The sequence below is a fragment of the Bos indicus x Bos taurus genome, chromosome 28 (genome assembly GCF_003369695.1).
Source record: "Bos indicus x Bos taurus breed Angus x Brahman F1 hybrid chromosome 28, Bos_hybrid_MaternalHap_v2.0, whole genome shotgun sequence".
Taxonomy (NCBI): Eukaryota; Metazoa; Chordata; class Mammalia; order Artiodactyla; family Bovidae; genus Bos; species Bos indicus x Bos taurus.
In genome coordinates this window covers 9,288,671-9,300,908 of record NC_040103.1, presented here as the reverse complement: position 1 = coordinate 9,300,908, position 12,238 = coordinate 9,288,671, and positions in this window count along the sequence as shown.

Below are 12,238 nucleotides of genomic sequence, written 5' to 3'. Positions count from 1 at the left end.
CCCTGGAGGATCCCAGGGACAGAGGAGCCTGGTGGGCTGCCATCTATGGGGTCGCACAGAGTTGGACACGACTGAAGCGACTTAGCAGCAGCAGACGGTCATTTGCTAAACTCTACTTCCCAATGGGGTCACCCTGTTTCTTTGGATTCTCTCTAATGTAACTGTCGCCTGTGCCCTGGCCTTCAGGACAGTGTCTCCTGCTGGCTGCATGGAACATCCTCAGAGTTCAGTGCACCTGTTGCTGTCCTTTTGGGGTCTGCCCCATCCCAGTGGGCATATCTGGTTCCCAGTTCTGGCATTATCCAGGCTTCTCAGACTCCCTGCAGTTAACTAACTGTGCCCATAGTGTTCTGAAAATAAGTTCAGGATGTGCAAACAATTGACTTATAAATGAACTTTGGAACCCATGACTCTATCCATTGGGAAGTCCTAGATATTCTATTTACTTCACCTGAGTCACTTAAGAACGAGTACTTCTAGTCAAAAGGAACTGAAGTATTAAAACCATAGTCGTGGATCACCAAGACATCTCTGCAACTTAGTACTAGCCTAAAAGTCTATGGGAGAAATGGTACTATGAGAGAAAGAATCTTTTAAACCAAGTTGAGAAATTCAACAAGTAGTGATTGACATGTCAGTCACTGTTTTAAATACTACAGAAGTAACAAAAGGAAAAAACAAAACAAAACATGCACCAATCCATGCCTCCACAGCCAGCACTTATATTTTAGCTGGAGAGACAGATAGCAAACAGGATAAAGAAACAAAACATCTAGCATATTAAATAAAAAGTGCTAAGGGAAAAGAGATAGGTGCGTCATGAGAGAGGTCGTGGGGTAGATGGAATTTGCAGGTAAGAGCTCACCAAAAGAGTGATAGTTGAAGGACTTCCCTGGTGATCCAGTGGTTAAAGCTTTGCCTTCCAATCAGGGGGTGCAGGTTTGATTCCTGGTTGGAGAGCTAAGATCCCGCATACCTCAGGTCCAAAAAACCAAGGTACCAAAAGAGCAATATTGTAACAAATTCAATGTGCACGTGTGTTAGCTGCTGAGTTGTGTCCGAATCTTTGCAACCCCATGGACTGTAGCTCACCAGGCTCCTCTGTCCATGGAATTCTCCAAGCAAGAATACTGGAGTGGGTTGCCATTCCCTTCTCTAGAGGATCTTCTCAACCCAGGGATTGAACCCGAGTCTCCTGCATTGCAGGTAGATTCTTGACCAATTTCCAACTAACAAATTCAGTAAAATTTTAAAAAGATCCACATAAAAAAATCTTTATATTAAAAAAAAGTGATATTTAAGCAAAGACCTGAGAAAGAGAGAGCCATGGAGATATTTGGGGAAAGAAACTTTAAGGCAGAGGAAACAGCAAGGTCAAAGGCCCTGAGGTGGAAATGTGTCTCCTGTGTTAGAGGAACAGCAAGCATCAACAATGCAAATGTGGCTGGATTTGAGAGAGAAAAACAGAAATAGGTGAAGAGGCCAAGGAGATATTAGGGGACTAGGGCATGACAGGGCAGTGATCTACAATATGACATAGTTGTCAGTCACTTAGTTGTATCCAAGTCTTTATGACCCTGTGGATGGTAGCCTGTCAGGCTCCTCGGTCCGTGGGATTCTCCAGGCAAAAGTACTGGAGTGGGTAACCATTCCCTTCTCCAGGGGATCTTCCTGATCCAGAGATCGAACCTGGGTTTCCCACATTGCAGGCAGATTTTTTACCATCTGATCCACCAGGGAAGCCCTGCAATATGACCTAGGACTATACTGACTTGGGATGGTGATGCTCAGAGGCCAAATTCACCTTGTGTTGTCGATAAGGTAGTAATTTCTGCAGCCCCGAGAAGAAAAGGAAAACGAGACATGGGGAAGGATGGGGCTAGAGACCTCACTGTTGAGTCAGAGGTTTGGCCGGCAATAAGTGAGGAACACTGCAATTCTGAGTCCACAGAGGCAAGAAGATTCAAGGAGAGGCCAGGACATAGGAGGGGATCAACAAACCCCAGACTCAAAGGTTCAGCAGTGCCTGGCTGGCGTCTTGCAGAGAATTAATAAATGAGAAAAAGAGCTGAGGTCACTTTAAGAGATCTTACTGGTTCACAGTTTGTTATTCAAGGATTATCTCTGCAGTGTCTGCCTGCTATGGGTCATTCTCTACTACCTCAAATTATAAGATTTTTAAACAATTTGTGAAGACTTAATGATTTTTATCAGCAAGAAAATTAGTCCATCTGAGCTACTATATCAGTTCTAGAAGTGACTTCTTTTCTTATTTTTTAAAATCCAAGATGTTGGTAATCATTTTCAGCAACATGTGTTGTGTTAGTTCTGACTTATATTCCTCTGTTTGGCTATTTCCACATCTTTGGAAATAAGGTACATTTTTCTTTGTTTTTTCTTTTTTCCAAGGAAGAAGTTCCTTCTTTTCCCATGGCTCATTTTTCCTTTCCTTCTCAGAGTTGCAGCATGCTTTTCTTAACCATTCCCAAATTACAGCCATTCTCCTGGTCTGATATTGGATTGCCCAAGTTGATGGCTCCCTTCATGTAATAAAAGCTGAAGCTGTTGCTCCTCCTATGATTTGACAGTACAGAACCAGGCGGGTGAAGAGTCTCATCGAGGATCACAGACAAAATCTTCCTGTTCCCAGTTTCTTCTTACTTTCCTAGCCTAGAGACCAGTGATGACTCAGGGCATTATCAAACTTTGCATTAGTCATCATTGCTAGGTACCAACGTTACTGCAAAACCACACGTTCATTATCTCACACTTGCTGTGGGTCAGGGGTCCAGGCACAGTTCAGCATCTCACAGACCTGAAATTAAAGCATCAGCAGAGGCTGTGGGTGCATCTGAGGCTCAAGTAGGGAAGGATCCGCATCTCAGTTCATGTGGTTGTTGGCAGCCTTTAGTTCTTTATGGGCTGTTGGACTGAGGGCCTCCATTTCCCTCTGGCTGTCAGCTGAAAGCTGCCTTAAATTCCTTGCTAGGTAGATATTCCCAACAGTCCCTTGTTTCCTCAGAGCCAACAAGGAAGAGAGTCTCCTGGTGAAATTAATGCTACAATTGTATACATGTGCCGAAGAATTGATGCTTTTGAACTGTGGTGTTGGAGAAGCCTCTTGAGAGTCCCTTGGACTGCAAGGAGATCCAACCAGTCCATCCTACAGGAGATCAGGCCTTAGTGTTCTTTGGAAGGAATGACGCTAAAGCTGAAACTCCAGTACTTTGGCCACCTTATGCGAAGAGTTGACTCATTGGAAAAGACTCTGATGCTGGGAGGGATTGGGGGCAGGAGAAAAAGGGGACGACAGAGGATGAGATGGCTGGATGGCATCACCGACTCCATGGACGTGAGTCTGGGTGAACTCCGGGAGTTGGTGATGGACAGGGAGGCCTGGCGTGCTGCAGTTCATGGGGGTCGCAAAGAGTCGGACACGACTGAGCGACTGAACTGAACTGAACTGAATCACATATCTTGTCACCTTTGCCATATTCCATTGGTTGGAAGCAAGTCACCAATCACCAGCCCCATTTTCACTCAAAAGGGAAGGTAAAGGCATGAAGACCAGTAGAGGGGATATGGGAGACCACTTCAGGATCTGTCTGCCAGCAGTTTCTTTCTTTTTTTTTGTCACACGGGGCAGCATCTTAAGCTCCCCAACCAGAGACGGAATCTGTGCTCCCTGTGGAGTCTTAACCATCGGACCACCAGAGACGTTCCACCCACAAGTTTCTTCTCGCCCTCTTGGGGCCGAGAAGACCAGACACACTCACACATTCAAAGCCAACCTACCAGAGGAGGGAGCATGGATTTTAGCAGGACATGCTCTACCCAGGAGTCTCTCCTTTATGGTCTTCATGCAAGAGTTTCTTAATGTTATTAGACTCCATGCTCTTCCCTGGTACCTAGAAAGCATCTCAACCACACACGCAACAAAGGGTCTACTTCTGACTGCTGCTGCTGCAGCTACCTGGTCCAGGTGAGGCACAGACAGTAAAATTACAATTTAGCCTCAGTCAGGTGGCATAGAATCCTCTCTGGAGTATATTGTGTGTGTGTGTGTGTGTGTGTGTGTTCAGTCGCTTCACAGTTGTGTCTGACTCTTTTGCAGCCCCATGGACTGTAGCCCGCCAGGCTCCTCTGTCTATGGGATTTCCCAGGCACCATACTAGAGTGGGTCGCCATTCCCTTCTCCAGGGGATTTTCTTCATCCAGGGATCAACCCCTATCTCCTGCATCTCCTCCATTGCAGGTGGATTCTTTACCACTGAGCCATCAGGGAAGCCCATATTTTTTAATAATGTGGAATATTTTCCAGAGCTTAAATGTTTGGGAAATATTTAAATAAATTATGACCCCCATAAAGTATAGTACCCTCAAATTTTGTAGCTATTAACAGAGATTTTAGCATGGAAAAATATTCCTGGAGTAGGGAAGCAGTTTGGAAAAATAGTAGTAATTTCAAACATGATTTCTTTAAAATATATGCATTTATGTGTATATATTAAAAGTGGTTATTTTTAAGTGATAAGGAAAATGGGTGATTTTCTATCTCCTCTTTTAACTTAGCTATATCAAAAAATACAGTGAAATATATTCTTTTGTATTAAAAGTCCTAGTTTTAGAACTTTTTGCTTATTTTTATTTGAGAGTGTGATCTATTTGAGATTGAGGACTGTGTTATTTATCTTTGTATGTCTAACCCCTTAGTATAACTCCCTTTGATATATTAAGCTCTTAATAAGTGGGTTTTTTTGACAGATTGGTTTCAGAAGATTTAAAACTGATATCAAGATATTCTGTGGCGATATGCAAGCAATATGAATTTCTATGCATTATTACAAAAAAAAAGAAACCTCCCCAATCTCCAAAACTTGCACTCTACTTCTTCTAAGAAACCAATTCCACTGCACCTTCCCCCATGCCATCAACTATTAGAGGAGGTAAAAGTGGCAAATGGCATGGTCCCTGGTTAAGGATGCTTTAGGCAGGTGAAATTCTCAGATAATCTAGTATTCCTTGTTTTAAGCTATAGTTTCAACTGTCTTTCTTGATATGACTTCTGAAACTAACAAGAAGAAACATGGAAGGAATTGGCATTACATTTCCTATTTTGGACCACAACTTTAGCAGTTGGTAATGAATATCCAATTGACTTTGAACTTTAGAATGAATGAGGAAGAAAAATAAGGAACCAAGTAAATAATCCCATTACTATTGAGAACTTACTATAAATAATTCCTTGCTATATTTTACTTCACCCAAAACAACTGTTACTCACCAGGAGTGAGTGGGCTAGAGAATTTTCCCCCAAAAATACTAAACGCTAACATATCATGATATGTTTATAAGTTGTTATTTCAGCAGTGCATTTTAATGCTTACACCATTTTTAAGGAATATTCAGTTCAGTTGCTCAGCCGTGTCCAACTCTTTGATACCCCATGGACTGCAGCACGCCAGGCCTCCCTGTCCATCACCAACTCCCAGAGTTTACTCAAACTCATGTCCTTCGAGTCAATGATGCCATCCAACCATCTCATGTTCTGTCGTCCCCTTCTCCCACCTTCAATCTTTCCCAGCATCAGGGTCTTTTCAAATGAATCAGTTCTTCACATCAGGTGGCCAAAGTATTGGGAGTTTCAGCTTCAGCATCAGTCCCTCCAATCAATATTCATGGTTGATTTCCTTTAGGAGGGACTGGTTGGATCTCCTTGCAATCCAAGGGACTCTCAAGAGTCTTCTCAAAAGCATCAATTCTTCGGCACTCAGCTTTCTTTATAGTCCAACTCTCACATCCATACATGACTACTGGAAAAACCATAGCCTTGACTAGACGGACCTTTGTTGGCAAAGTAATGTCTCTGCTTTAAGGAATATGGACGAGTATAATGTGGATCCTATTTTACAGAGGTGAATATTGAAGCATGGAAAGAGGCTAAATTTTTTTTACAAGATGAAAAAGTCAGCAGCCTATCAAATAACAGCTGTTATTTTTATTTTGAAAGTCAGTGGTCCATCAAATAATAGATATTAATATCACTTATCAATCTATCTTTAGTATGACTAAGACCTTTTTATCTCCTACTCAATGTTTTCTTTTTTTAATGTATGAAAATTTTTTTTTAGTTTTATTGAAGTGTGGTTGATTCACAGTGTTAATTTCTGCTCTTCAGCAAAGTGATGGTTATACACATATATATATTCATATAGAACCATGTTCTATTATGGTTTATCCCAGCATATTGAATATAGTTCCTTGTGTTCTACAGTAGGACCTTGCTGTTTATCCATCCTATACATAATAGTTTGCATTTGCTAATCCCAAACTCCCAATCCTTCCATCCCCCTTGATAACCACAAGTCTGTTCTCTTTATGTCTTTGAGTCTGTTTCTGTAGTTTATTTGTGTTGTATTTTAGATTCCACATATAACTGATATCATATAGCATTTGTCTTTCTCTTTCTGATGAACTTCACTTAGTGTGATAATCTCTAGATCCATCCATCCATGCCACTCAACATTTCTTGATTCCTAGGAAAATAAAACAACAAATAACTAATTAGATCATTGGTCTTTTCTTTTTCCTTCTACAACTCTTGATACATGATAATGTATCCTTCTACAACTCTTCTACAACATGATAATTAGCTCAGTTTCCCCGTTTTAGTCTACTCTTTGCCTAACTGTCATGTCAGGACCCACGAGGGGCGTTCAGGTACCAACTCTTCTGGCCTCAGCTGAGTAAGAGCTGTCCACCAACATCATGATCACAGCAAGAGTGAGCTGCATCTTGGATTTCCCCCTATAATTGTAGTCACTACTTCAGTCCTATCTAGGTTCCAACAGCTGTACTTTCTTCATTTATCATCCTAAAAAAAGAGAAAAAAGCCTGCCACGTACTTGAGATTGTGTTAAGGCATGGCTGAAGGATGGGGTGAGGAAAGGAAAACCCCGTTACAGCTGCTGCTTTCCTGTGCCCAGAAGAAAGTTTCCTTTCCCGGTCACTCTATAACACACCTTCCCTTCTACCATCAAGTTCCTGCTTGGAAGTCCCTGGCTTTGTACATCCTAGTTTGAAATCTGTGCTCCACCCAGGCAAATCAAGTCAGTCTGCTTACTTCTTTTCCCTCTCTTGTCATTTAGTTTCCTTTTTCCCACTGAAGGCTAATTTTTCTTTAAAAAAGTCAAATTTCAATTAGACCTTACCACCAGCAAGAATGTTTAATCGCCATGTTATGTTGGACTCTTTTGCTGCCCCATGGATGGTAGCCCTCCAGGCTCCTCTGTCCATGGGATTCCCCAGGCAAGAATTCTGGAGTGGGTTGCCATTTCCTTCTCTAGGGGATCTTCCCGCCTCGGGGATTGAACTGGTGTCTCCTGCTTAGCAAACCAGCAAGAACATACACACAAATTAAAATGAGATTATGTCACTCTCTTCCAGAAGTGCCTAAAGCTGACTATTGTTCTCAGAAAATGACATTTAGAAAGTATTGTTTCAAGTTAAATTGGGTTCTAGGTCTTTTTTTCTGGTGTTGAAAATAAACATTCTTTCAACAAAATGAGAAACTGCAAGGAATTCAGAGAAGAAAACAGAAATCAGAGTTTCATCATCCAGAGTTAATATTAATATTGGCATATGTTTCTTTCAAGCTCTTATTTTATGCATATATGATTAGATATAAAATATACACGATTACTGAGTAGGGATAATTTGAGATACACATTTTGGTATCTCTTTTTATTTAGCATAGTGACATTTCCAACATAATTAAGTATTCAATTAAACATGTAATTACCCTCGAATTACTTTTAGATGCTTCCTTTCATTTATCAATTGAGAAAAAGATCAACCCAATAATTACGGGCTTCCCTAGTGGTTTAGACGGTAAAGAAATCTGCCTGCAATATGGGAGACCTGAGTTTGATCCCTCGGTCAGGAAGATCCCCTGGCGAAGGGAATGGCTACCCACTTCAGTATTCTTTGGGCTTCCCTGGTGGCTCAGATGGTAAAGAATTTGCCTGCAATGCGGAAGACCTGATTGAATTACTTTCAGATGTCTCATTTATCAATTGAGTAAAAGATCAACCGTATATTATGGCCACTCCTCAAGTTTGAAAATTCTAACTCCACACTGGAAATTTTTTAATCTCTAAAAGTAAACTTAAAAAACTAGACATATGGAAAAATCTATTATTGCTGTCGATTTTAAACAAAGATTTCATATATTTTATTTTATTTTATGAAGAGCAGTGGTGCCATCCATCATGAATACCAAAATGCAGCTAAAAATAACGACTATGGTTGAGTAAGACAGCAAAAGATATTCTAAGAACAGATGAGGAAACATGATAGCAAATTCCTCTGTAGTTTGCGAATAGGCTTATGAGCTCTGTTGGAAAGTCTGGGTCTTCTGTTCAACTATGAAATAAGATCCAACTTAATTTCAATCTTGTCTTTGTGGGCTAGTAGTTAGGGAAATGGTCAGAACTGGTCAATAAATAAAATATAGTAGTTGTAAATGAGTATTTCCATGATGATTATAATAGTACTAGAGAAAAAATTTTTAGAAGGATATATTGTTAAGAGGCTCAGAAGTTTATTTGCCTTGATAAAAGAAGGAAATGATACATTTTACCTACTTTCTTTTTTTTAATTTAAAATTTTATTTATTTACTCATTTTTAGGCCACAACATGTAGCGTGCAGAATCGTAGTTCCCCAACTAGCGATCAAACCCATGCCCCCTGCTTTGGAAGCACAGAGTCTTAACCATTGGACAACCAGGGAAGCCCTATTTTTAACCTACTTTCTTAAGAAATATGCAACCTGACTAGATCTGCAGAAAGCTAATGTGTTTGTGTGCTGTTAGTCACTCAGTCATATCAGACTCTTTTGTGACCCCATGGACTGTAGCCCTCCAGGCTCCTCTCTGTCCAGGGAATTCTCCAGGCAAGAATACTGGAGTGGGTAGCCATTGCCGTCTCCAGGGGATCTTTCCGACACAAGGATCGAACCCAGGTCTCCTGTGTTGCAGGCAGATTCTTGACTGTCTGAGCCACCAGGGAAGCCCTGCAGGAAGTAAGATGTTCAGGTAAAGTATCTCAAGGCCTTGTTTGGGAGAAAAAGCATCTGGTTGGGATTAGAAAACCTGGATTCTCATCCTGTCATTTTCACTGACTGTTTGAGTGATTTGAACAAATTACTTCACTTATTTTAGACTCAGATTTTTCTTCCAAAAAAAGAAAAGATAAAAGTAATGCATGCTCGTTAAAAAAAAAAAAAAACAAAACTGTAAGCAATATTTAAGTATGTAAAGTAAAAATTTACTTTGCCTCACTTTCTGAGTCCACTCCATGGTGTAATGTAATCACTGTTAAAAATCTGGTGTACATCATTCAAATATACTTCTCTATAACAAGGTAAAATATATTTTTAAAATAAAAATGGAATCAAACTCCATATATTATCTTATAATTAGCTTTTTCCACTTAATACTATATGGTGGACATTCTATTCAACTTCAGTCTTATATTTCATGCTACAGAGATACCCTAGAGATGAAACAATTTCCATTACTGATGGAAATTTACATTGCCCCCAATTTTTCACCATCTAAAAATTATTAAACAAATATATTGGAACATATATTCAATGTGTATGTATTAGGTTTCTTTAGGATAGCTTTTTTATTTTTTTCTGCTTTTTGGCCATGCTGCATTGCATGCAGAATGTAAGTTCCCTGACCAGGGATGGAACCTGTGGCCTTCGCACTGGGAGTGCACTGTCTTAACCACTGGACCACCAGGGAAGTCCCAGGATTGCTTTCTTAAAATGAGCAAATTTTTAAAATGTGTGTAGGTGCTGCCAAACTGCTCTCCCAAAACATACCATTTGATATTTTCCTTAATCAGGTACAAGAACGTTCCTCCTGGACATTTTTGCCAACTTTAAATATTATATATCTTCTTATATTCTGCCACTATGGTCAGTGAAAATGGAATCCTACTGAAACTTTCTCAATTTATAAGAGGAAGAGTTGGATTGCATGATCCCTACGGACATCTTGGTTCTAAAATGGTACATGTGGCGGCTTTCCCTGGCTCTTCAGTGGTTAAGACTGTGCTTCCAATGCAGGGGGTGTGGGTTCCATCCCTTGTGAGGGAACTAAAGATCCCATAGGCTACATGGTGTGGCAAAATAAAAGTTTTTTAATATACAAAAGACTATATGTGGAGTTACATGGAAAACAAAATTGCCTTCCCTAAAGACGTAAGTGTCTGGCATCATAATGGACTTTTCTGGGCCGTTTCTGGTCTATCTGCAAAAGTATAATGTACAGTCCTAAGATTTCTGCTGAGGATTCCAGAGAAGGTGGGAGATCTAGTTAGAGATATGGGATCTGACAATCTCATCTGATTCGAAGAAAGACAGATGTTGCTTTGTCAGCAATTTTAACTAAAAACAAAAAAAAGCACCAAAAAAAGTAACAAAAGCACCAGAAATACACAGTCCTTCATTCAGTGCTACATGTTGTAACAATTCAAGGACAAAAGCTCAATATTTGACTTGGACTCTGTAACTATTGGTAATTCTACTGATGAAACTATATCAGTTAATGTCTTTCTGGCTAAATTTAGATATGTAGATATCGTGCTAATGCTAATAAAGTCGTCAGTTAGCCTCAGGAGGGGAAAAAAAGATTATGACAGAGCAATGGAAAATCTACCCAGGACAAGGTTAGTTTGACTGATGTGCCCTTCTGACTCTGGCAGTCACTTATCCCATTGAGTTACTATTTCTTTTAAGTGGCAGTTTGGAAGCCAGCTCCTAAATGTAAGGCATTTGTGAGTCTCCAAGGAGCTCCAGACATAGGCAGAGGCTTACATCTTAATTACCTTTGGCTTTTGCGTGACACCTTCCTGTCCAGTAGCTTTTTATTTCATAAAATCCTTGTACAGTTTCAAAACTTTTACCTTTTAAATTTTCAGTCAATCATACTATAAAATGAAGGAAATAATTTATTTTTTCTTTTAAAAATAAACCTTTTATTTTATATTGGCGTATAGGCTCAGACAGTAAAGAATCTGCCTGTAATGCGTGAGACCCAGGCTCGATCCCTGGGTTGGGAAGATTCCCTGGAGAAGGGCCTGGCAACTCACTCCAGTATTCTTGACTGGAGAATCCCATGGACAGAGGAGCCTCGTGGGCTACGGTCCATGGGGTCAGAAAGAGTCAGACATGATAGACTACCACCTTCACTTTTCATGGGCGGTTAACAGTGTTGTGATAGTTTCAGGTGGTCAGCAAAGGGCCTCAGCCATACAGACGCACGAATCCAAAGTGAAAGTGAAGTCGCTCAGTCGGGTCCCACTCTTTGCGACCCCATGGACTGTAGCCTATCAGGCTCCTCCGTCCATGGGATTTTCCAGGCAAGAGTGCTGGAGTGGATTGCCATTTCCTTCGCCAGGGGATCTTCCCGACCCAGGAATCGAACCCAGGTCTCCCGCATGGCGGGCAGACGCTTTACCGTCTGAGCCACCAGGACACGTATCCAAACCCCTCCCAAATTCCCTAAAATGCAGGAAATAATTTCTAAATGGCATTTGTGAAGAAATTTATTAGAATGGTAACATAACCCCAAGGATGAACTATCATAATCATCATCTCCTACTGGTCTCTGCCAGCAGCCTTTGCTGCTTTGACCCGATTTACAACTTTCCTGCCTTAAAGAGATTTGGCTTAGAGCATCTTCCATATCCAATCTTGGTCTCCCAATCCCACTTCCTTTCTTGCCTTTTTTGCTTGAGTGTACTCCGTGTTCCTATCAGCCTGGCAGTTCCCCAAACTCTCTGCTCTGTTTCAGTGACTTTTCACAGGTAGATCCACTGCTCAAAATAACTCATCCCCAGGCATGTCACCCCTTGTTTGTTTCTTTTCAATGTTTCAAGACGCAGCTCACACGTCACCTTCCCTGGGCAGATGAACTCCCTGGGGAAAGCTGACCCCTTTTGTGCCCTCAATCTCTGGTCTCATGTCTGTTACACAGATAGCAGAGGTTATTTTCAACGGCTGCCTCTGTACTAGACTCTGCTAACACCTCTTTCTGGAAGAACATGGGCCTTGTGTATTGGTCATCTTTCCATCATTTATCAAAGTGTCAAGCACACTGCAGAGATGTAGTTGACGTTTACTGAATTAACTTGAACTGACACTCCAGGAAAACCTGGAATGTA